The sequence below is a fragment of the Lissotriton helveticus genome, chromosome 5_1 (genome assembly GCF_964261635.1).
Source record: "Lissotriton helveticus chromosome 5_1, aLisHel1.1, whole genome shotgun sequence".
In the NCBI taxonomy this organism is placed as follows: domain Eukaryota; kingdom Metazoa; phylum Chordata; class Amphibia; order Caudata; family Salamandridae; genus Lissotriton; species Lissotriton helveticus.
The window spans coordinates 1,979,648,321-1,979,673,429 of record NC_136065.1 but is presented as its reverse complement, the minus strand read 5'-3'; positions in this window follow the sequence as shown (position 1 = coordinate 1,979,673,429).

Sequence of the window (25,109 nt, the reverse complement as noted above, 5' to 3'; positions counted from 1 at the left end):
AGGCAAGATCCCAAGGAAGCCTGGAAGAGGAGGCAGTCAACCGTGCTGGATCACTGCCCAGGGTCCTTCAGGGCTGCCATTGGGTCGCCATAGGACCTAGCCCATTCAAAGCCTGGGAGAAGAAATGCGTTACTTACCTGTAACTGCAGTTATCCAGTATTGGTGTCTTTCATAGATTCACATGCCTGAATCTTTCCCCGTCGTCGAGACGGGAGTCTCCGGTACATAGAAAAGTAATGTCTTATAGACATACATAGAGAATAGTAGGCCTAAAGGCCTCACCTTAGTAACATATCCATGTCCTTTTGTAAAAAGGACCAAACTCTAGAGAAGAGCCAATCAGCTATCACCTCCCTCTAGAACCTTCCTGGCAGGAGCCTCAGTTCCTCAGATTTTCATACGCACTAAGCTAAGTAGGCGTGACACAGAGAGTTAGGTGAGTCCTTCCAGGGGAGGCGGGAGGGTTGCATGTGAATCTATGAAAGACACCAATACTGGATAACTGCAGTTACAGGTAAGTAACGCATTTCTTATCCAGTATTATGGGTGTCTTTCATAGATTCACATGCCTGAATCAGAGTAGCAAGCAATGCAGAGTGCACATTTCTGATGGAACAGCATATACAAGTCCTTAGATAAGACACATCATGCGAGCATGAACCATCATTAGACCTCCACAATAAGTATTACTAAAGAAATGTGCACACCAGAGTAGGATGGAGGGACGGAGGAAGGCTCACCTTACTGAAAAGATGGCGTAACACTGATTGTCTCACTGCTGCATCATTCATCAGCTCCGTATCCAGGCAGTAGTGCCTAGTGAAGGTATGCGGCGACTTCCATGTTGCCGCCCTGCAAATGTCAATGACTGGCACCCCTGCAAAGAAAGCTAAAGAAGTGGACATGGCTCTCGTGGAGTGCGCTCTCACTTTGGAATACAATGGTTGTCCAGCTTGGTCATGACAGAAAGCAATGGCTGCAGAAATCCATCTGGAGATGCTCTGCTTGGCAAGCGGTAGACCTTTCCTAGGTCTGCTGTAAGCTATGAATAGCTGGTTAGATTTCCTGAATGTTTTCGTTTTGTCCGTGTAAACTTCAAGCATCGCTTGTGATCCAAAGAAAGCAGCGATCTCTCAGCTGCCGTGCTTGGGTTCAGAAAGAAGGAACGCAGAACCACAGGTTCATTTAGGTGGAAGTCCGACGGGACTTTTGAGATAAACCTAGGATTGGTTATCAGGATTACTCTGTCGTTATTAAACTGTAGAAAAAGATCCTGGATTGAAAACGCCTGTAGCTCACTGACCCCCCTTGCAGATGTGAGCGTCAGGAGGAGTGCTGATTTCCACGAAGCATACTTTAGGTCAGCTCTGTTTACTGGTTTGAACGGATGTTTCATGAGCTGGTTAAGAACCACATTGAGATGCCAGGCAGGTGGCAACATCCTTACTGGCGGGAAAGATCTGTATAATCGTTTTAGAAATTGCTTAATCAACCCGCTTGACCAAAGCGATGGACTCGTTGAAGTTCTTTATAACGAGATATTGCTGCTAAGTGTACTTTAATGGAGGAGTGGGCTAGGCCCGACTGTGCCAGATGTAATAGATAAGGTAATATTTGCTCCGGTGATGTGGAGAAAGGCCGAATCCCGTGATCTGCACACCAAACACAAAAGCGCTTCCATTTCAGGGAATACGTCTTGGCCGTGCTATCCTCCCTTGCTCTGGCAAGAATGTCTACAGTCTTGTGGAATATTCAGATTGTGGAACTCTCTGAACTCAGGAGCCAGGCGACTAACCTGAGAGACTTCAGATCCGGATGTTGAACTTTATTGTTGTTCATTGTAAGCAGAGATAGATACTGCCGCAGGTGGACCGGCGGCTCCAGGGATAGACGGTGGACCTCTGTGAACCAATGTTGCCTCGGCCAAGTTGGGGCTATTAAAATTAGAGTACAAGGCTCCACCTAAATTTTCCTGAGGACTCTGGGAAGCATCGGGAATGGCGGAAAGGCGTATGCAACGACGTTGCCCCATGCGATGGAAGATGCATTCCCTAGAGACCCTGACTGGGGATGCCAACTTGCGAAGTGTGGGTATTTGGTGTTCATTGTCGTCGCAAATAGATCGATTTGCGGCATGCCCCATCTGGAGAAGATCTGGTCGATAATTTGCTGATCTAGCTCCCACTCGTGTGACGATGTTTTCTGCCTGCTCAACACGTCGGAGAGCACATTGTCCGTGCCTGGGACATATTCCGCTCTTAGGGTTATATTGTGGAGTATGAGCCAATTCCAGATTATTTTTTGCAACTCGCGATAGTGTGTCAGCGAGCGTGTCCCTCCCTCTTTGTTGAGGTAGTGCTTAGTCGTGGTGTTGTCTCTCCGGATGAGCACCAGGGAATAGACAATCCATCATAGATGAGGCAGTCGATGACGAGGCCATGGTAGACGAGGCCATTGTAGACGAGCCATCGTAGAGGAGCAATCGTAGATGAGGCCATCGTAGACGAGGCCATGGTAGACGAGGCCATTGTAGACGAGGCCATTGTAGACTAGGCCATCATCGACGCCGTAGACAGGCCGTCGTAGACGAGCAGTCATAGACGAGGCCGTCGATGACGATGCCGTCGTAGATGAGCCATCGAAGACGAGCCCTCGTAGATGAGGCCATCGTAGACGAGGCCATCGTCGACGCCATAGACAGGCCGTCGTAGACGAGCAGTCATAGACGAGCAGTCATAGACGAGGCCGTCGTCGACGACGCAGTCGTAGACGAACCATCGTAGATGAGGCCATCGCAGACGAGGCCATCGTAGACGAGGCCATCGTAGACGAGGCCATCGTTGACGCCGTAAACAGGCCGTCATAGACGAGGCCGTCGTCGTCGACGAGCAGTCGTAGACGAGCCGTCGTAGACGAGCCATCGTAGACGAGTCCATCGTAGACGAGTCCATCGTAGACGAGTCCATCGTAGATGAGTCCATCGTAGACGAGGCCATCGTAGATGAGTCCGTCGTAGATGAGGCCGTCGTAGATGAGGCCGTCGTCGACGCTGTAAACAGGCCATCGTAGACGAGCAGCCATAGACGAGACAGCCATCGTCGACGAGCCGTTGTCGACGAGCCATCGTCGACGAGCCATCGTAGACGAGCCATCGTCGACGATCCTGTCACAACCGCGCTGTAGCGGTGCCTCATCTTACGCTAGCTGCGAAAGTACAGGGAGAAAACATTTCACGGAGCTCACGCGAGAGGCGGGAGATACGGCATCCCAGTCCCCGGTAAAGACTACATGTACCTTGCGGCTTAGCGCGAGTCGCGCTCGAACACCAGGTGAAAAGAATCAAGGCGTCGAGCGGACACACCCAAGGGCTACAAAAAGGCAGAGACGCTGGGAGCGCTGCCGATTATTGTTTCTACGTGCCTGGGGTCCACTGCGGCGAAGTTCTAGTTCACAGCCCATGTTCAGCGGAGACGAGATTACAGATCCTAGGAGTCCGGAGCAGGCTTCGGCATCAATCATCTTCGCGGTCACAGGTATCTGACGGCATTTAGGTATTCTCCTCTGTTGGCAGAGACGCCTTACAGCGTACTCTTGCGGAGGAGGAGTGCGCACCTAGAGGCGCTTAGGCAGTTATTCTCTCTGTTGGCAGAGACTGGCCGGTCTCGTGCAGAGAGGTTAAAACGCCTGCAGTCTCCTCTGTTGGCTGAGTCGCTTTTTCCGGCGAACTCGTGCAGAGGAGGAGTGCGCACATAGTGGCGCTTGGGAGGTTGTTCTCACTGTTGGATGAGACAGGCTTGTCTCGTGCAGAGAGGGTAAAACACCCATTTACCTAGCCTATCATCTTTTCTTCGTATGTTGCACTGTACTGTTTCATTTGACTATTTGTGGTACCAAGGATTATTAGTGGCACAGAAAATACCCTTATCCTCAAAACTGCACATATTGGGAATACCTTGCTGAGGGGTCCTGCTGTTTAAGGATTCCTGGATTTATCATTTCCAGACACATGGATTACCAGTAGAGTAATTAGACGCTGTTCATTCTAACTGGATGCGTATCTATAGACAGTAGTCAAGAGATATTGAACTCAATGCTTGATTCTATCTCTGCTGATGACTAACTAGAATATATAGAAGATATAGTTTTTTTCCAGCAGGTAATAGAACAGAACACACCTTATAACGAGTGAGCTCAGTAAAATAGGGAAGATTCAGGTGTTGACCTTTTTTTGTCTGCTTTTGTCTCCTTTGCAGGTCTACATCCCCCGCAGTCCCCTTCCCTGGTTCTTTTTTACCCCCGCTCAATCGCGCCCAAAAGTCTGTGCTTGTTGCAAACCGGACTTGGGTCGATTCAGAGGTGGGCCCCCATATAGCATCACACAACCCTGAGGAACGGATTCGGACGGTCGTGACAGAATAATCGGCCCACGTATTACTCCCTCCCGGTTGTGTGAAGCATGGCTACTCTAGAGGATGTGGTTGCAGCTCTGGCCTTGGTGCAGGCGGAATTAAACGCCTCACGCCAAGAAAACACAGCCTTACACGCTAGGGTAGACCAATTACAGAGGAATCCCTTTGATCTTGGGGGAACGGTACGCCCCAATTCTCTAGTGGTAGAGATGCCAACACAGGTTCCTTTAGCCCCACCAGAAAGATTCCATGGGGACATAAAAAAGGTCCAAGTATTCATGACGCAAATACTTTTGCATTTCACATGTAAGCCGAAACTGTTTCTCACAAATCAAGCCAGAGTGGCTTTCCTCATTTCATACTTGGGTGGGGAAGCGGCTCAGTGGGCCACCCGATAGTACGCAATGATGACCCGTTACTACATGATTGGGACGAGTTCAGACTCAGTTTTGAACGCACCTTTGATAGAAGAGCGGATACGTTCTCCGCAGATCGAGACCTCTTGGAGCTACACCAGGGTAGTTCGGATTTAGTGACATATCTGAACAGCTTTCGGAGGTTGGTGGCAGAGACGGATTGGCCAGAAGCAAAAAAGTCTGCAGTGTACTATCGTGGGTTAACCGAAGAGATGAAGGACGTTCTAGCCCAGATAGATCCACAACTAGTCACGTGTGCCGCGCTCATAGACCTAACCTTAAGATTAGATCATCGCCTTCGCGAACGACGCGGAGATACAAGAAAGAAGGAGAAGATTGTGCCATACGGCGATAAACCCGTACGACCAGAAAAAAGTAGTGGTTCCACAGAGGCGATGGACATCGGAACGGTGAGAGCCTCATTGACCCTCAGCAAAAGAGACCATCGCAGGAAACAGGGGCTTTGCCTGTACTGCGGAAAAAAGGGTCATTTCTTGCGGGAGTGTCCAGTCAAACCCAAGTACGGAAAACCCCGGTTGGGACAAGCGGTGGTGCTAACCGCAGAGAAGGACGAGGGAAACGCCAAAGCTTGAAGGACACAGAAGGGAGTTCTTCAGGCGGTCGGGTGATCCCTTCATTGAACACACGTTTGTCCCGAGTAAAAGAACATTTCATTGTAACCATGAAGCTCATGGTGGGGAACGTGGCTCGAGAAGTAAACGCCATGGTGGATTCCGGGGCCACAGGATGTTTCATGGACAAGGGGGTTGCATCGGGTTTGGGGGTGACACTGGAGCTGAAGGAAGTGCCTGAACTGGTATATGCGGTAGACGGAAAGGAGTTGGTTTCCGGGCCTATCCGTTATCACACCGAAGAGTGCGAAATGATATACGATGATTATCATCGGGAGAGGATATCATTTAACATCATACAGGCCCCTATGTATGGAGCCATTTTGGGTCTTCCCTGGTTGAGGAAGCATGAACCAACAGTGCACTGGGGGAATAAATCAATCCAGTTCGATTCGCAGTATTGTCGAACACAATGTGTTCACAACCCAAACCCGGGAATCGGAAATGACATTTCAACGCATCAAGTAGCCACCGCCGCAGAAAAACAAGTGTTGCTACCAACATGTTACCAAGGCTTCGCTGATGTGTTTAATGATACTCAGGCCGATGTGCTACCCCCACATAGGGACTATGATTGCCGGATTTATTTGATTCCGGAGTCGGAGATACCGTGTGGCAGGATATATTCCCTCACTATACCAGAAAACAACTATTTAAGAGAGTACCTGGAGAAGTTCCTACGGTTAGGGTACATACGCCCCTCCAGATCGCCCACCCCTTCGCCTCTTTTTTTTATACGGAAGGCTAATGGTGAGCTGAGATGTTGCATCGATTTTAGGAGGATCAACGACATCACGATAAAGAATCGTTATTCCTTGCCGTTGATACCAGTCCTTCTGGAGCAGGTGAGAGCTGCTTCTATCTACACCAAGCTTGATCTACGGGGGGCATACCATTTGGTCCGAGTCAAGGAAGGCGACGAATGGAAAACGGTCTTCAAAACGCGGTATGGCCTCTACGAATACCTGGTGATGCCTTTTGGTCTCTGTAACGCACCTGCTGCGTTTCAGTTCTTTCTAAAAGAGGTCTTGCGGAAGTACTTGGACGTTTTTACAGTAGTGTATATCGACGATATACTGGTGTATTCGAACACTGAACCGGAACACGTGAAACACGTGTGTTTAGTTCTACAGGCCCTCAGGAAACATCACCTGTTCTGTAAGATATCAAAATGCGATTTCCACGTGGATACTGTGGAATTCCTGGGGGTTATGCTTACTCCCTCAGGGCAAGTCATGGCGGAGAGGAAGGTAAAGGCAATCGAAGAATGGCCTCGTCCCCAGAACATCAAGGAGGTCCAAAGTCTGTTAGGTTTCGCGAATTTCTATCGCCGATTCATTAAAGATTTCTCAGACATGGTGGTCCCCTTGACTAGACTCACAAGAAAAAGAACCAGATTCCTATGGAACGATGAAGCGCAAGCGGCATTCGTGAGTTTGAAGAATGCTTTCACCACGGCCCCGGTTCTCACCCATGCTAATCCTTCGTTACCATAGATAGTGGAGGCAGACGCTTCAGATGTCGCTATCGGAGCAGTGTTGTCCCAGAGACAGGATACCACGGGTTGTTTACACCCTATCGCTTTCATGTCCAGGAAGTTAAACGACGCCAAAACACACTACGCCATAGCAGAAAAGGAGCTTTTAGCCATCCAATACGCATTTCTGGAATGGAGACATCTGCTGTTGGGAGCTGCTCACCAGGTCACGGTATACACCGATCACAGAAACCTGCAGTTCATGCGGTCGGCCCGACATCTCACTCCCAGACAATTGAGATGGATGCAATTCTTCGCGGAATATCATTTCCTGGTAACGTTTCGTCCGGGTCGCGAGAACAAGAAAGGAGACGCGCTGACCAGACAAGACACCGCTCCCATGAGAGAGAAACCACCCGAGGAATCCATCATCGAACCGTGCAGAGTCATCTGTTCAGCGCACACCGAGACATTCCTTCAAAGAGTCCGTCAAGACATGAGGACTACGGTATGGAGATGTTGGCTTCGTTCCCATCCGGAATGGCGATCAAGGGATGGGTTTACGCTGAAGGGAAAACAAATCCTAGTACCATCCTTCTCCTTAAGGAAGATTGTGTTTAGCTGGTGCCATACCGTTCCCAGTGCAGGACACCAAGGAGGCGCCAAAACGCTGGACCGGGTGTTACGTCAATTCTGGTGGCCGTCGGTGCGGAGTGACGTTTTGACCTGGGTTAATGAATGCAACGTATGTGCACAAGCAAAGACAGTCCATCATCGCAAAGCGGGCCTATTACAGATCATGCCTACCCCTGTTGAGCCTTGAGAGAGGATTTCCATAGATTTCATCGTGGGGTTGCCGGAGAGTCAAGGAAACACGGCCATAATCGTGGTGGTGGACTATCTTACCAAAATGGGCCACTTTCTTCCGTGCAAACAAGTACCTACTGCCAGTCAACTAGCCAGGTTGTTATTGCTCCATGTGGTGAGAATACACGGAATCCCCAGAACTATCGTATCTGACAGAGGGGCACAGTTCACCGCGAAATTCTGGAAGACCTGGTGTGCGGCCCTCCAAATCGATTCAACAATTTCTACGAGCTTTCACCCACAAACTGACGGGCAAACCGAAAGACTCAATCAGACTCTGAAACAGTATATATGTTGTTATGTCAACAACAACACAGATGCATGGGTGGAGTGGCTGTGGGTGGCAGAAATATCGTACAACAGTGCAAAACATGCATCCACATCATACTCACCCTTCTATTGTACATACGGGTTTCATCCACGTTTCACCCCTGTCATCTTACCCAGTAATGTTGATAAAATACCCAACCTCAAACAAAGGCTACAGAGCCTGCGCAAGATCCTCTTGAACACTAGAGCCAATTTGCAAAAGGCCAAGACCAGGTACAAAGCCCAGGTTGATAAGAATCGTAGAGCAGGACCTGTATATAAGATAGGGGATTGGGTCTGGTTATCAGCAAGAAACATACGTTTCAAGCGTACTAGCGTGTTTGGGCCAAAGTTCATAGGGCCGTATCAGGTGTCCAAGCTCATAAATCCTGTGGCTGTCAAGCTCAAACTACCGGGACACATGAGAATACATCCTGTATTTCATGTCTCCTTGTTGAAGCCCTTACAGGGGTCTGGTCCGAACAGACCGGCTCCTGTAGATATCCAGGGAGAGGACGAATACGAGGTCAGGAGTATCGTGATGCCAAACTAGTAAGAGGCAGGGTGTGGTACTTGGTGTCTTGGAAAGGATACGGCCCGGAGGAGGACTCCTGGGAGCCATGGGATGCGTTGCATGCCCCTAGACTAGTGGCCAGGTTTCACCGTCTTCATCCGGGAAAGCCCACAGTCAGCTAGCGTCAGCGGAAGAGGGAGATGTACTGTCACAACCGCGCTGTAGCGGTGCCTCATCTTACGCTAGCTGCGAAAGTACAGGGAGAAAACATTTCACGGAGCTCACGCGAGAGGCGGGAGATACGGCATCCCAGTCCCCGGTAAAGACTACATGTACCTTGCGGCTTAGCGCGAGTCGCGCTCGAACACCAGGTGAAAAGAATCAAGGCGTCGAGCGGACACACCCAAGGGCTACAAAAAGGCAGAGACGCTGGGAGCGCTGCCGATTATTGTTTCTACGTGCCTGGGGTTCACTGCGGCGAAGTTCTAGTTCACAGCCCATGTTCAGCGGAGACGAGATTACAGATCCTAGGAGTCCGGAGCAGGCTTCGGCATCAATCATCTTCGCGGTCACAGGTATATGACGGCATTTAGGTATTCTCCTCTATTGGCAGAGACGCCTTACAGCGTACTCGTGCGGAGGAGGAGTGCGCACCTAGAGGCGCTTAGGCAGTTATTCTCTCTGTTGGCAGAGACCGGCCGGTCTCGTGCAGAGAGGTTAAAACGCCTGCAGTCTCCTCTGTTGGCTGAGTCGCTTTTTCCGGCGAACTCATGCAGAGGAGGAGTGCGCACATAATGGCGCTTGGGAGGTTGTTCTCTCTGTTGGATGAGACAGGCTTGTCTCGTGCAGAGAGGGTAAAACACCCATTTACCTAGCCTATCATCTTTTCTTAGTATGTTGTACTGTACTGTTTCATTTGACTATTTGTGGTACTAAGGATTATTAGTGGCACAGAAAATACCCTTATCCTCAAAACTGCACATATTGGGAATACCTTGCTGAGGGGTCCTGCTGTTTAAGGATTCCTGGATTTATCATTTCCAGACACATGGATTACCAGTAGAGTAATTAGACGCTGTTCATTCTAACTGGATGCGTATCCATAGACAGTAGTCAAGAGATATTGAACTCAATGCTTGATTCTATCTCTGCTGATGACTAACTAGAATATATAGAAGATATAGTTTTTTCCAGCAGGTAATAGAACAGAACACACCTTATAACGAGTGAGCTCAGTAAAATAGGGAAGATTCAGGTGTTGACCTTTTTTTGTCTGCTTTTGTCTCCTTTGCAGGTCTACATCCCCCGCAGTCCCCTTCCCTGGTTCTTTGTTCCCCCGCTCAATCGCGCCCAAAGTCTGTGCTTGTTGCAAACCGGACTTGGGTCGATTCAGAGGTGGGCCCCCATATAGCATCACACAACCCTGAGGAACGGATTCGGACGGTCGTGACAGATCCATCGTCGACGATCCATCGTAGACGAGCCATCGTCGACGAGCCGTCGTAGACGAGCCATCGTCGAGGAGCCGTCGTAGACGAGCCGTCGTAGACGAGCCATTGTAGATGAGCCATCGTAGACGAGGCCATCGTAGATGAGGCCATCGTAGACGAGGCCATGGTAGACGAAGAGGCTGTAATAGGCAATGATGATGGTCTCTTTGTCGACGATCCTGTTGACGATGTTGGCTTCTTAGTCTTTACCTCAGGAGGAATAGAAGACGCCTTCCTGAAGGGTCCTATGACCAGAGGAGGTGATTTTGACGGCTCAGAAGTCGTCTTTTTTACATGATTTTTCTCCAAAAGCCAGTCCTTTACTCTCCTTATCCACAGAGTGAGGAGATTTTTAAGAACTGCGCCCAAAAGACCCATGAGTGGTCTTTTTGAGGGCCTTCTCAGGATGTTCCCCTGAGGAATGAGTCTGAGGAGATTCTCTTCTCTTTTGAGGTCTCCTAGACGTTGAGGATAACGCCTCATCACGGTCACTGGAGAAAATAAAAAACCTCCTTTCTGGTCTTAGTGTTTGACACCATATTAAAAATCACCCTTCACAACCTCTCAAAAACTTACTTGAGAAAGTGCGACATACCTTGTAGTCTTTGGCCTGTACCAGACCTTCTTTAAAGAATGTATTTGAAGATAATCCATAGTAGAAAAGAATCCTTGACACCAAAGTCATTTAATGATGTGAAAAAACACAGAATCTGAGCAGATCTCAGAGGAGACTCCCTTAGCACAATGTGCGGTAGCAAATCTGAGGAACTGAGGCTCCTGCCAGGAAGGTTCTAGAGAGAGGTGATAGCTGATTGGCTCTTCTCTAGAGTTTCGTCCTTTTTACAAAAGGACATGGATATGTTACTAAGGTGAGGCCTTTAGGCCTACTATTCTCTATGTATGTCTATAAGACATTACATTTCTATGTACCGGAGACTCCCGTCTCAACGACGGGGAATGATTCAGGCATGTGAATCTATGAAAGACACCCATAATACTGGATAAGGGGGTGGTAGAAGTCACACAACGCGGCTGATCGAATAGTTATCAAACACAAAGCACAAAGACTAAACTTCAAAATCTAATGCAAGAGGCCTGAAAGGCCACAGAATGAGCTAGACAGGACCAGGGGACAGTCGGGCTTGGGATGTGTGGTCGAACCCCACCCAACACCAAAGGAAGCCCCCCCTACTTGGCCAAATATCAATCAGATACTAACCGAACTGCTACCAAAGGCCTGTCTTTCTCTGGCTCTTCCAAGCAGGTGGTAGTTAAGCAAGTTACCCCCTAGTTACCTCTCCAAAGATGAGATCAGGAAAGACTTGGCAACCTTTACCCCACAAAGTCCGGAAACGCCCAACTCAGAGGTACACTAACTAAGGGATAACCTACGGAGTCATACTCAACAGTTGGTCCGACTCAGGAATAGACAAGGGGCTGTCCCACACATCGATGAAGGCCATTTCTGTTTATCATCTGAAGTCAAAAAAGTGATACTCACTAGACGTCAAGCTGGATCCCCAGGGCCAAATGGCATTCCACAAGATCTGGAGTCGCAAAAGCAGTGACAAGAGTAGCAGGAAGCAAGCTAGAGGTCACAGGTGTGACCCCTGACTACTCCCAAATGACATCCATGCTAGCGGGATACTCTGGAACAAATTAAGGAAATGATGACTCCCATATAAGCTCCTACAAGCAATACAACAGCATTACTCGGAAACCTGGATCCAAGTAAAAATCGGAGATGGAACTAGAATATCCAGGAAAATACCAACTAACCAAGAGCTCATGCAGGGATAAGTGCTGTCATCACACCTCTTTAATCTATTCATGGTAGATTTATCACCAGCCTTGGAGCAGGAAAACTCCCATCCACCACGGCTGGGTCCACTCTGCCTCTCCCACCTGTCTTACGCAGATGACATTGTGCTGTTCAGCTTCACAGAAGTGGGACCTCAAAGGTTAGTACACAGACTGAAATACTACGTCAAAACCAATAACACAAGGTAAATGCAACAAAAAAATATGACCTTTAGGAATCATTTGGGGGAATCAGTCACAATCCTCCTAAATACCATCTCCTTGGAGGTGGTAAGCCACTCCAAATACTTGGGGTTGTACCTGGGCTTAAGAGGTAATTTCTTCCACCAGAAATAATGCATAGTGAAAAAAAAAGAATGCCCTAATCTACGCCTTCAGTACTTTTGCAAAAACTACTGGATGATCCCTCTTTTCAGCTACTGTTAGCAGTCATCTATGGCAAACTATTCCCGACCATTGCATAGGGAAGCATGGCCATGAGAGGACAAGATGACGCTGTACTGAATATGCTAAAGATTAATGTCTTCTGGCAGAAAGTCTATTCCCTGACTCAAAAGATGTTGTGGTAACACTGATTGCAGTCTTCAACCACCCATATACCCATTCCCCACTAATTATACTCTTTGTAGAGGACAAGTAGTTTCTGAACATCACAGGTTGAAACACACATGATTCTAATCTTGCCCATAAAAGCTGTCAACACATTATGGAAGGCTCATAATCCCATAGATAGACGGATGTGTGAGATAGCACAGTCACAATCCTGTTCCATGGAAAAAAACAGGATGCAGAGTCCACCACAGAAGCACAATTGTGGGTGGTGAATAATGTGGTCCTCTGACAAGGGATTTAAATTAAAGAGATGTCATACAAAAAATTGCATCCGTAATGTGACATTTTACTCCTTATCACACTTCACTCCAAATGAATCATTTATTTTCTATTTTTATAAAGTGCTACTGAGCACAACTTGGTATTTAGTGGTGGCTGGTGAGCTTTTAAAGTGGTGAGGCATAAGACTGAATCATTCATTTGCAGCTGTGAGTGTAGTGAGCATGGATGACTGTCCCAAGGAGGCAACAAAGGGTTCTACAACAGAGAATTTTGTTTAGTAAAATGGCCAAAGGGTATATTTCTATCACTGCATATCACAGATGGTATTTTAAAGGACTGCAGCAGATCACCCAATGCTTTCTAAAATACACTTTTTGTGACTTCAGTCTCACTGAAATTGTTGAAAAAGCCCCTCACCCCTAAAATCGTGGATATTGATTCGAGCTTCAAAGAGGATGAGTGAAAACAATATGTTTTTCTATTATATGGCACAGATGCATTTTTGGCGTGAAGGGGGAGTGTTGAAAAAGTTTGACCGTTATGTCACAATCAGACAAATGTTTGTTGGATTTATTCATTTTACCATCATGAAAATCATGGTTTAAAACTTGCACATTATTGATCCCTACTAGACTCTTCCATTAAAATAATGAGTAGGATCTTACTGGTTAGATTAGAAGAATGGGCAGAGAATAATGGAATTTTAGCCGAGTCACAATATGGTTTTAGGAAAGGACAAGGAACCCTCGAACAGTGTATTAATTTAGATTTATTAATTGGAAAATACACTTGTGCAAAGCAAGGGTCCCTTTACCTATGATTCGCTGACCTTAGCAGCGCTTTTGATTTGGTGGACCATTCTATCCTATAGCCAACCCTCCTAGGACTTGGGGCCCCAGAGTCTATAATCTTTTTCCCGGCTAGTCTCTACGAAAGATTGTTAACATCTGTACGGTTTGGACATAGGGGAGAATGTACTCCCAAATTTATGGTTAGGTGTGGCATTTGACAGGGCTGCGTCTTAGCCCCCCTGCTCTTTACACTTTTTATCAACAAGGTTGACACAGTTCTTAAATTAGTTAAATCGGATGCACCACAGGCGGACGGCATCGATGTGCCGGTGCTGCTCTACGCAAATGACGGCGTGCTTTTATCTAGGACCCCACTTGGCCTTCAATGGCTTATAGATACGTTTGTTGATTTTATAACGGGGAGGAAGTTGCAGATCAACAAGAGTAAAACATATGCTATGGTCTGTGGCCCGAGCCGCAAAAAGATGAATTCCTTTTTTATAGAAGGACAGAAAATCAAGACGGTGGATAAATTCTGTTATTTAGGGATAACCTTTGCTGGGGACGGTACAAGGTCTCAAGAGATGCTGAATGTCTGGGCAAAGATGGCCAAAAGCGTTCATGGTGTTTTTAGATTTGCAGCGAAGCTGGGTGACCACCGAATCAGAGATATGATACATATTTATTTATCTAGAAGTACTTCAATTGCACTTTATGGTGCGGAGGTTAGGTGTCACTGTTCTAATAGTAACTTACAAACCATAGAAAATATGTTTCTTAAAAAATTGCTTAGTTTACCGCCCTCAGCGTCAACAGAACTTATCCACAGGGACGTTGGCATCAGCCATCTGTCAGATTTAATAGCATTAAGGCCCCTACTGATCTGGAGATCAATGTGGTGTAAGGAGGAGACTGCTTTCAATAGAACAATAATTAAAGATTGTCTCCGTCTGGATAATTGGTCCAAGATTCCCTGGCTGAAATACATTGTACATAGTTTTTATGAAGTTTTTAAATTAAATATTTTGGATGACCCTAACGTCGTAGCAGAGTTGCCAAAATCAGAAATGAGGAATTTGTTCTTGTTTCATAGGAAAAGAAGGCACATTAACAACTCTGAGCATTTATCAACTTGCCAATTTTATAATCGTTACTCAGATATGGAGGGTTTCCAAACTTATCTGAGCCAGGTAACCAGAATCTCACACAGATATGTACTCACCAGATTGAGATTCGGGCATGCTTACCATGCTTACCATTTGGTAGCATTTCCACATATAAAAGGGTACCCAGTTTCCCCCCTGTCCGTGTGACAGCCACACCAAACAAATCACCTCGCACTTTCTCCTGATTTGTGACTTGTATATGAATTTTCGTATGGCGTTATTAAAACCACTGTTTTTAAAATATTGCACTTTCACTACAGATGCTGCAATGAGGTTGATCTTTACAATGCAAGAACCTGATATATGGTTTTTTACAGCAACTTTTATCCTTAAATCTATTGAAGCAAGGAAAAGTATGACGTTTTAATTGTATTTAGCATTGGCTGGATTTTTATTATCAAATGTACTGTAATGAATTTTTTCCCCCTTTGTATGTTGATGTTTCTTTTTCTGTATGCGCATTTATGGTTGTTTTTTAATGAACCGAATAAAGCTTATTGAATTGATTTGATCATAGAAAGCAAAGCTTGTAGGTAGGCTGAGGAAGTACGTAACTCATACAATGCAATAAGCCCCATGCCATTAATATTAAACTTACTAGCACAAACACATTGCATCCTGTGAAGCTGAACAACTTCCACTGCAGCAGTCAGACAGCTAACTCATAAAAGCACAATTAAGCACCCATTGGTCTTTTCCGCATAAATCTCTGGTGCTCCCTTGACTGGGCAGGGCTCTTCAGTGCTTCCTGACAATGTTGGCTATGTCCAGGGTGGCACTGCTTTCACCTCACCTATATGATTTATAGCAATGTTTATAAACATGTAACTCTTGTAACTAGGTTTTCAAATGTGAGGCATTATATATATTTCATACAGCTTAAAGACATGAAGTAATCAGGCTCTCACTTTCTGCACACTTTCGAGCAGCACTTTGGGGGCAAAGCTCCTTGGGGGCAAAGTTGGTATCAGTACCAGCCATAAAAAAAGCTTCATGGGGTGGAAGAAGCTTTATTGCTCGTGCAGCAAGAGCCTGGAATGATCTTCCCTTTTACTTGAGAAACTCCACTGATCTGCTAATTTTTAGGAAGCAACTGACAACCTGGCTTTTTAACGTATAATTTGTGTCTATATCTTAATGCCCAGAGGAAAGCAGTTAGCGCCAGGACACCCATGGGTAACCATTTGTGCTTTAAAAATACCAATAACATAACAAAACAATTTCATATCTCTGCATAAATACCTCAATTCCACACACTGCTAAATTTGAGTGACATGCACACGTTATGTCAACAATGGCACCAATGCCTTGGCAAACAGAACAGACCTCTCCAAAAACCTCAGCAAACCACAAGAGGCATCTCCAAGCCTCCACCTCACCAACAAGCAAAGAGAGCCTCTGGCTAGTCTTAAAGTTTGCTTCCTATTGACCGGCTTGGTCCACGGAGACCACTGCCGGCACCCCCCTGCACATCTCCTGCACAATCCTTCAGTGGTGGGTGGGTGACCCGCTGGTTGGTCTAGAATTGAGGTGATCACATTTAGAAACCTTTCCAAAAATAATAAGAACTGTTCAGGTTACCCATGCGGTCATGTATGCACATCAAATTCTGGTGCCTGTAGTTTGTTATGTTATTATAAATGTTAGACTACAAATACCGGTATGCAATGGATAATCGGCATAGGACAAGCCACTTAAACCATACATGGTACAACTCACACACTGATATTTACACTTTGCTCTGTCGAAAGGTCACTAGGGGAGCATAGTACGTTGCAATGGCGTTGAGATAGTAGCTATGTCTAAGAAAGATTAATAAAATAGGATATTATGTTGTTGGAAGAGGGCAGCGCTGGCCTGCAGCAGCATACTGCATATGCCTTGGTGCTCATTGTTTTTAAAGTACAAATTAAAAATGTGGTCTGTAGCTTAAAACAGTAGTTCCCTACCTATCATCCATCTCAAGCAGATGCCTTTGGAGCTCAGTTACCTATATTGCAATGTCTTAATGAATATGCAAGTAAGGCCTTCCGTGGTTTGCACACACCCTAACCTCAAACTAACCTTACCATTCTGATGTGTGCACGTACTGTTTGCTACTTTTTTTGTTTGCATCAGTGCTCTACACATAATATAGATTGATGTGCATTGAGGTGCTACTTCAGGTGTAAGTAGTCTAACCCCAAATAATAAAAGTATTTTACCCTACTTTTTGTTTACATACCATATTTGGATATTACCTGGAACTCTCCCACAGCAACTCCAGGCTGTTTTGTTCAGACTGCGCTCTCCCTCCCACCACCACATTCTCCTGTTTCTATTCCCCAATGGGCAGCAACCCGGGCATCTCTGAAGCCTGCATCATGCTGTGTCTGCCCTATTGACACCCAGCACTATATTTAAAATTGAACAAATTAGCGCCAATGATCAAATTTCTGCTGTCAGCCAGGATGTTCTGGGATTTAAGCACAACACAACCCATACAGTAAGGGGACAAACTTGTAGCCTAGCAGATGCAGTAGTCTGTCACCATATGACGCCACAGCTGTGCACTACCCTCCCTCGTGTGAAAATAAGAGTGCTGAAAAGAAAATTGAGGTGCATCTGCTGTGACTCCTTGTGTTTTATATCATTAATGGCTGTTGTCTAAGTAGTGCCTCCTCCCACGCTTCGTAGCAGTGTAGATACATTTTTGTACTATTAAACACTTGTTAGAAATGGGGACTCTAGTTGGCAATGGTTTGCATCTTTGTCCAAATAGGGACCCTTGCTTCTAGTCAGGGAAAAGGAGATACACTCCTAAAATAATCCCTGATCACCCCCTTGGTAGCTTGGCACGAGAGGCAGTGTGTAAAGCATTTGTGTAAAGCATTTGTGAACACATACAGTAACACAGTGAAAACACTACAAATGGACACCACACCAGTTTAGAAAATATAAGTAATCTTTACTAGACTTAACTCAAGACCAAACGACAAAAATCCTCAATACCATATCAAGATTATAACTTTAAAATGGTAGAAAATAGCTTAGTTCAATGTTGATGGTAAATGCGACACTTTACTCTCAAAGCACTATTGGATGTGTCACGCAAAACAAACAAATGGGTCGCAGGGAAGGCTATGCGTCAGTTCCTTGCTTCGGGGGAGGCGGGACACTTGTTCCTTACTGCGGCGCAGGGGAGGCGATGCGTCTGTTCCTTACTGGAGAGGAGGCGAAACTTCTGTTTATTACTACGTTTCGGTTATGATGCAACAAGTTAGCGCCTCGACGCGATGATCCAGTGCTATGCAACAAAATGGTGTCTTTGATGCAATGCGACAACTTGGATGCGATGCGTGCATGCCTGACAGCCGTGAAGTGAACTCAGTACACACAAAGTTCCTTTTCTCCTTTCCTTGGCAATAAGTAACCGCTGCAGGCCAACCCCAAACAGCACACAGTACAGGGGCAGTGTCTTCCTTCAGTTTCCTTGGTTTTTCTCCTTGGCAAAGGGTTGTCTTGATTCCCAGAAGGGATCTAAAGTTCTGGGGTCTGGGCCCCAGTATTTATATTGCTAAATCCTTTGTTCTCTGAAGGCAGAGTGTGTCTGTATCTCTTCAAAACCAGTTCTGTCCTCCCTGGTGCAGCTTCCTGGCAGGAGGTGGAGACAGCATTGTTGAAAGCAGACCTGGCCCAGTTAGCTGAAAATACATTTCTTCCCCCTAATCTCTATTCTATGTAGGCTCAGGCAAGTGAAAGGAAATCTCCTCCCCCTACTCTCTATTCAACCCAGGTCCTATTCAGTCCAGCCCTGACTCATCACACTGCTAGAGCCAAAGCCCTCTCCAGCCCCCTGTCACCCATAAACCAGACATGGAATACAAACATCTAGCAGAGGCATACTGGATGGTTAGGCAGGAAAAAACCTACTTTCTAAAAGTGGTATTTTGGAATACAGAATGTAAAAAGCACCTACACTAAAAGATGTAATTTAACATTCTGAGTTCAGCCATACTAAACTTGTTTTTCTATCTTGTTCCCTGGGTCAGTTAGGATTATAAGATGTTATAATCAAACTGCTTATTCTGGCCTAAGGAAACAGGTAGTCTTGCAACAGTGAAAAACGAAATTGGATGTAATTCACTATCAGGACATGCCACACACATCAGAGCATGTCCTACCTTTCACATACAATGCACCCTGCCCACAGAGGTACCGTGGGCCTACCTTAGGGGTGACTAAGATGCAGAAAAGGGAAGGTTTAGAGAGTGGCAAGTGTGTGCACTTGCCAAGTCGACATGGCAGTCCCAGACTGCCTACAGGCTCTGCAATGGCAGGCCTGAGCCATATTTTACAAGCTGCTCCTGTGGTTGGCACAAATCAGTGCTGCAAGCCCACCAGCAGCATTTGTTTTACAGGCCCTGGGCACCCATGGTGCACTTTACTAGAGTCTGACAAGTAAATCAAATAACCAATCGTGGAGTCACTAATCCAATACAACAATTTACAATAGAGAGCATATGCACTTCAGCACTAATCAGCAGTGGTAAAGAGCCCAGAGTCATAAAACCACCAACAGGTCATAAAAAATATAGGAGGAAGGCAAAATGTTCAGGGCTGACCCTGCAAAAGTGCCAAATCTAACAACAGTGTAGATAAATATTAGTGGTATTATGACATTCAGAGTATTGGCCTCAAATAGGTGGAAGGCTAGGGCGCTCACTGACTGATTTCATGCTTTTCAGCTGTAACTCACACAGAGGTGCATGGCTTGAGGCTCCAGTAGCTGGGATTAACTGAGGCTCCCTATGTGCAAGGGGTTCCATGTTTTAGTATATGCAAATGGTTTCCAGGCAGTTTCCTGCAATTTCACGAGGATTGGCACTGGAGACGGATCGCTGAGGAGCCCATGTAAGGGCGATTACTAATTGGGGAACAAACGCGCTTTGTACATAGCTCACATGCAGCTGAGCACTAGAGCGCTGAATTGTGGTCTGGAGAGCCAGAACCTCGGATTTTCCAATGCCAATGGTGATTTGGGCGTCCCCCTCATATTTTGTGCATGTATTGCTTATTCTTGCAGTTGCTCAATTGACACATTTGATGGCCCGGTGGGAGGTGCAAGGTCCCCATTTTGTGTTCACGCTAAAAACACCAGCAGTTCCCCCCTTCAAAATGGCAGATACAAGTACTTAAGTGGAGAAAGGACTAATTACTCCACACCAATTCAGGAGAAAAGTCATAGGACTACGATTCACAACACATTACTAAACAGAAACAAAGGACCAACCACTGTAAATTGTCTATATGGAAAGTGACAGAGGACTATCCCCAAAGAGGTTCGATACATTGAAAGAGCTATAGGATTACACCCCAGATCTAAACTATCACCGGATAATCAAGCAGCCATCGTGGAATGGCTCCTATATCTGCTAATTAACCTATAGCATGCTCATGATTTCAACCTACAACACCCTAAATCACTAATTCACAGGTGATATTTTTACACAAAATGGCAGCTATAATTATCTAAGATTAAAGGATTAACCAGGACTCTAGCTAGAAAGAGACATAGAATTCCAGCTTAAAATCACCCCAATAAAAAAGGACCTCCCACCACATGGGAAATGGAAGTAGAACTATACCACTAGAGGACCCACTAATGGAAATGGTGAGAGGACTTACTCCAAGGATCAGTCATTTGTAACAAATAGGGCGGCCATCTGTAGTAATCTATCTTCTATGTTCATTATGGTGCATGCTCCCATATTGTCATCCTCTTACCATGGTTACAGAATGTTTATGTAGGAATATTCTCTGTGTGCTCTAGTTTGACAGATTCCTGGGAGCTGTTGGTATTGATAGTCAATAAAGTACATCTGACCTACCATTTGAGTGTATATTGAGTCACTTCAAATTGGCGACGAGGACAAGGGCCGACTATCAGTACCATATACCCACGTGTGCTGCGATTTGAACAACTACTGGAATTTATTTTTATATTTTCCGTTTTTTTTGCTAATGGGATTTTGGATCTCAGCAAAAAATCAACTTTGAGTTGGTGTGTAAGTTGTTAATGGAAGCAGCGATTCACCGGGAACAGAGTAAGAAGTAACTTATAACCGGTTTGTGGACTGGAAAAAAAGAAGTTACTGTCTGGAGGATTGATTAGACGTGGCGTTTCAAAAGTTAAATTTGTGACGTTACAACGAACTGCTTGGGAGGCTTTCCGCATTTCAAAGATCGGCCGACAACTGTTACTGTGAGTCACTGGTGTGAAAGGCTTTAACTCACTGTTGTTTGGCGTGTGGGATAACGGTCTTCACAAGAGTTCGATCGTTTCCAGCGATGTTAGCTCCTCCGCAGACAAAGTGTCACTGATGACGTCTTGGAATTCTCAGTCCAATTGGTGATTGCCGGAATCGTGACTGGGTATGCACACGCTGACTGTCTGGAACGTCTTGCGTGTAGTGAGAACATTATGCGTGTTAGTCCGGCCTTGATTTCCTTTACAAGGAGGTTGTCACGGTCGGCGCCTCCAGTCCGAGCGCCTGTTTTTGAAGGAGAGAGAATGATCGTCGTCAGTTTCAAGGCAGTGGAATCCTATCTCCTTCATCTTCACGGTTATGTAGTCGTTTTAGATTTCCGGTATTCGGGACAAAGGCATTCACAGAGTTATGGATGTGAAAGTCTTGTTGTTACAGTGAGAGCAAGGTTTTTATCTTATTTTTTTATTTTCTCTCTTTCTACATCTTAACAAGACTGTAGCAGTGTGGTGAGGACTTCGAAGGACTTTATTTTTTTTTGTACTTCTCTTTTAATTAGTTCAATATGCAATGTAAATGTGTCTAGTGTCTAGTTAAAATCCAATATCAATCAAATGCAGTAAAGGTGTTTAGCATACTGTTTAAGTTTAAAAGAGCATTTTATTTATATATCACTTAGTTTTTCATAACTATTAGTAACATGCAGAATGTTCAAGCACCTCCTCCCTTTTTACAGCTCCCAGGGGATCCACCTGTGGTTTGGAAGGTATGGTTTTGTGCATTTGAAAAATACCTAGGTGCAATTGGAGCTAGTAGATTTAGAGCACAAAGGAAAAAGTTTATTTTAGAACATAATTTGGGATTTGAAGGACAAGCGGTGCTGGAACATCTTCCTCCCATTGTGGTGGGAGAAGGAGAAGATGAGTTAGATGAATTTCAAAAAGTTGTTCTTAGTTTACAAAAACAATTTGATGTTGAGAAAAGTTTGGTGGTGGCAAGACATAGATTTTTTTACCAGAGAACAGGAAAAAGAAGAGAGTATAGTTGCTTATGTGGCTGGTTTGCGCATACTTGCATCTGAGTGCGAGTTTGAACAGTTCACATCCCAACTAATTTGTGATCAAATAGTGGTTCATACCAATAATGGGAAGGTACAAGAGAAATTACTTACTGTTAAGAATCCATCATTGGATGAAACAATATCTATAGTTAAAAGTATTGAACTTTCGCAAAAATCTAAGAGAGAATTAAAACCAGAGAGAAGTTTGATCAATATTGTGAGTGAAACTGGTGAGAAAAATGTGTAGGTTCAAACTCAAGCAAAGCCACAAACTGAAGCTAAGGGTTCAAAATTTGTACCTAACAAACCTGAAAAAAGCAATTTTGTATCAAAGAGTTTGTGCAGGAAATGTGGGTTTGCAGCTCATTTTTCAAATGTTTGTCCAGCAAAAAAATGCAACTTGTCATAAGTGTGGGAAACAAGGGCATTTTGCTCGAGTGTGTAATTACAAGAGTAATGTAGGTGTGGTTTGTGATGAGCAAACAGAGAGTGAGTCGGAAGTTGTAAGTTCTTTAACAGATTTAGTAGTTGTAGTAAAAGATGAATCAGAAGACTGTATTGATCCTATAGTGGAAATTTTGGTAGACAATAACCCACTTGATTTGTTAGCTGATTCAGGGGCACGCATCACAATGATAACAGACGAGCTGTTTTAGAAAAATTAGGAAAATAAACCACTTGATCCACCAGATAAAAGTCTAGTTTCATATGAGGGTAGAAGAATTGAGTTATCTGGAGTGTTTGAAACTTCGTTGGTTTTTAAAAATAAACACATTCAAGGTAAGGTGTATGTAGCAAGAAAAGGCCTCAATATATTAGGATGGTATCACCAAGGATTGTTTGGAATGACATTAAGACCAGGTGCTAAAGAGCAGGTTTCCATAGTGGAAGATTTAATGATGGAGGATTCATCTGTATCATGGTTTATGAAATTTCCTAAGGTCTTTGGGAATCAACTAGGTTGTGTTTCAGGTTTTAAACATTTGATTAAAGTAAAGGAGAGTGCAGTCCCTGTTAAGCATAAATTGCGTAATGTTCCATTTAGTGTGAGAGAGGATTTAGCGTTGTAACTAGGGCCGGGCGTAGTGGGCATAGTGGGGCTCCGCGGAGGTACGGGGATTGGGTGAGGAGCTACGCCCACTCCCGCACTCCGCGTAGCCCCACTACGCACCTCCCTCCCGCTCTCCTCTGCATACATTATTTAAGCAATATACCCTTAATAAAGCAATTTTAAAGCATTTACCGTGTCCGGGGCTCGTCCGGGGCACCCTCTTGGAATAGCGTCCCTTCATGGATACCAATGCGCATGTGTGGGCGGCCGCGCATGCGCATTGGTATCTATGAAGGGACGCTATTCCAAGAGGGAGCCCCGGACGAGCCCCGGACACGGTAAATGCTTTAAAATTGCTTTATTAAGGGTATTTTGCTTAAATAATGTATGTAGGGGAGGGCGGGAGGGAGGCGGGTGGCTGCCGACTCGGCTACGCACACGGAGTGGGCGTAGTGTTGCCGGCTACGCTGTCTACGCAAAATGCGTAGGAGGCAACACTACGCCTACTCCGTGGGCATAGCCGATTCGGACGCCCAGCCCTAGTTGTAACTTAAGAAAATGTGTGTATCCGGAGTAATTGAACCGATTGAATCTTCTCTTTGGTTGTCTCCTTTGGTGGTTAGACGCAAACAGAATGGCAGTCTTAGGGTCTGCATTGACCTTCGCAGTGTTAATGAGGAAATCTGGGTGGATTCTCATCCTCTCCCAAGGATTGATGATATATTATCAAAGTTTGCTGGGACAAAGGTTTCCTCTAAAATCGATTTGGCCTCGGCATATCATCAAATTCAATTAGATCCGTCATGCAAACATGTTACTGCTTTTGTCTCACCGATTGGCACACTTCAATTTAGAAGGATGCCGTTTGGCTTAGCTTCAGCGGCATCTGTTTTCCAACGGGTAATGGAGAAGGTTTTGGATGGTGTTGACAATACAGTGGTTTACCAAGATGACATTTTGGTAACAGTTGACAATGAAGAAATACATAATAGTAAATTGTCAGCTGTTTTGACGAGGTTAGAACAGAATGGTATTGTGGCGAACAAACAAAAATGTACTTTTGGGGTACAGTCCATTGAATATCTGGGGCATCAGATTTCAGGTGAAGGTATCATACCTAGGGAAGGTTTGGTTCAAGCGATTGTGGATGCTCCTAGTCCCACTACTAAGGATATGGTTTCATCATTTTTAGGAATGTGTGAATTCTATTCTAAATTCATTCAGAACTTTTCAATGAAGACTGGAAATATGAGACAATTACTCAAGAAAAGAGCAATTTTCAGATGGAATGAAATTTGTGAAAAAGAGTTTATTGATTTAAGGAAAGATCTGGGATCTTGTAAAATGCTCACACCTTTTGATCCTGATCTAAAATGTACGGTTTCAGTTGATGCGAGTATGTATGGATTGGGAGGAATGATTACTCAGTTTAAGATGGGGAAGGAACAAACGGTGGGATTTGCATCAAGAGCTTTACGTCCAAGTGAAAAGAACTGTTCTGTTATAGAGCGTGAACTGCTTGCATGTTGCTGGGTCATTGAAAGATTTAAGTGCTTTTTGTGGGGGAGAGGTTTTGACCTATTGACTGATCATAAGCCTCTGATTCCAATTTTACAAGGGAAAGTGATAAAGGAACACACTCCACGAATCGCGAGGCTCAGTGCAAAATTACTACAATATAGTTTTAAGGTGGCGCATATTTCTGGTGGCAAGAACACGCGGGCAGATTTTTTATCTAGATTTCCAATTCCTATTTCTGCTCATGAGTTTAATAAAGATATGGATGAGGACTGTCTTATTGCAGCTATTGATGCTTGTTCGGTAGGTTGTTTTACAGAACATGAATGGTTTTCTGCTGTTGAAGTAGACTCCACTCTTAAACAAGTAAAAAGTTATATTGTCGAGGGTTGGCCTAAAGAGAAACACTTAGACAAAGACTTACATCCGTTTTCTAAGATTGCTGATGAACTTACTGTGGAGGAAGGTGGTATGGTTATGAGAGGTAATAAGTTTGTTCCACCTGA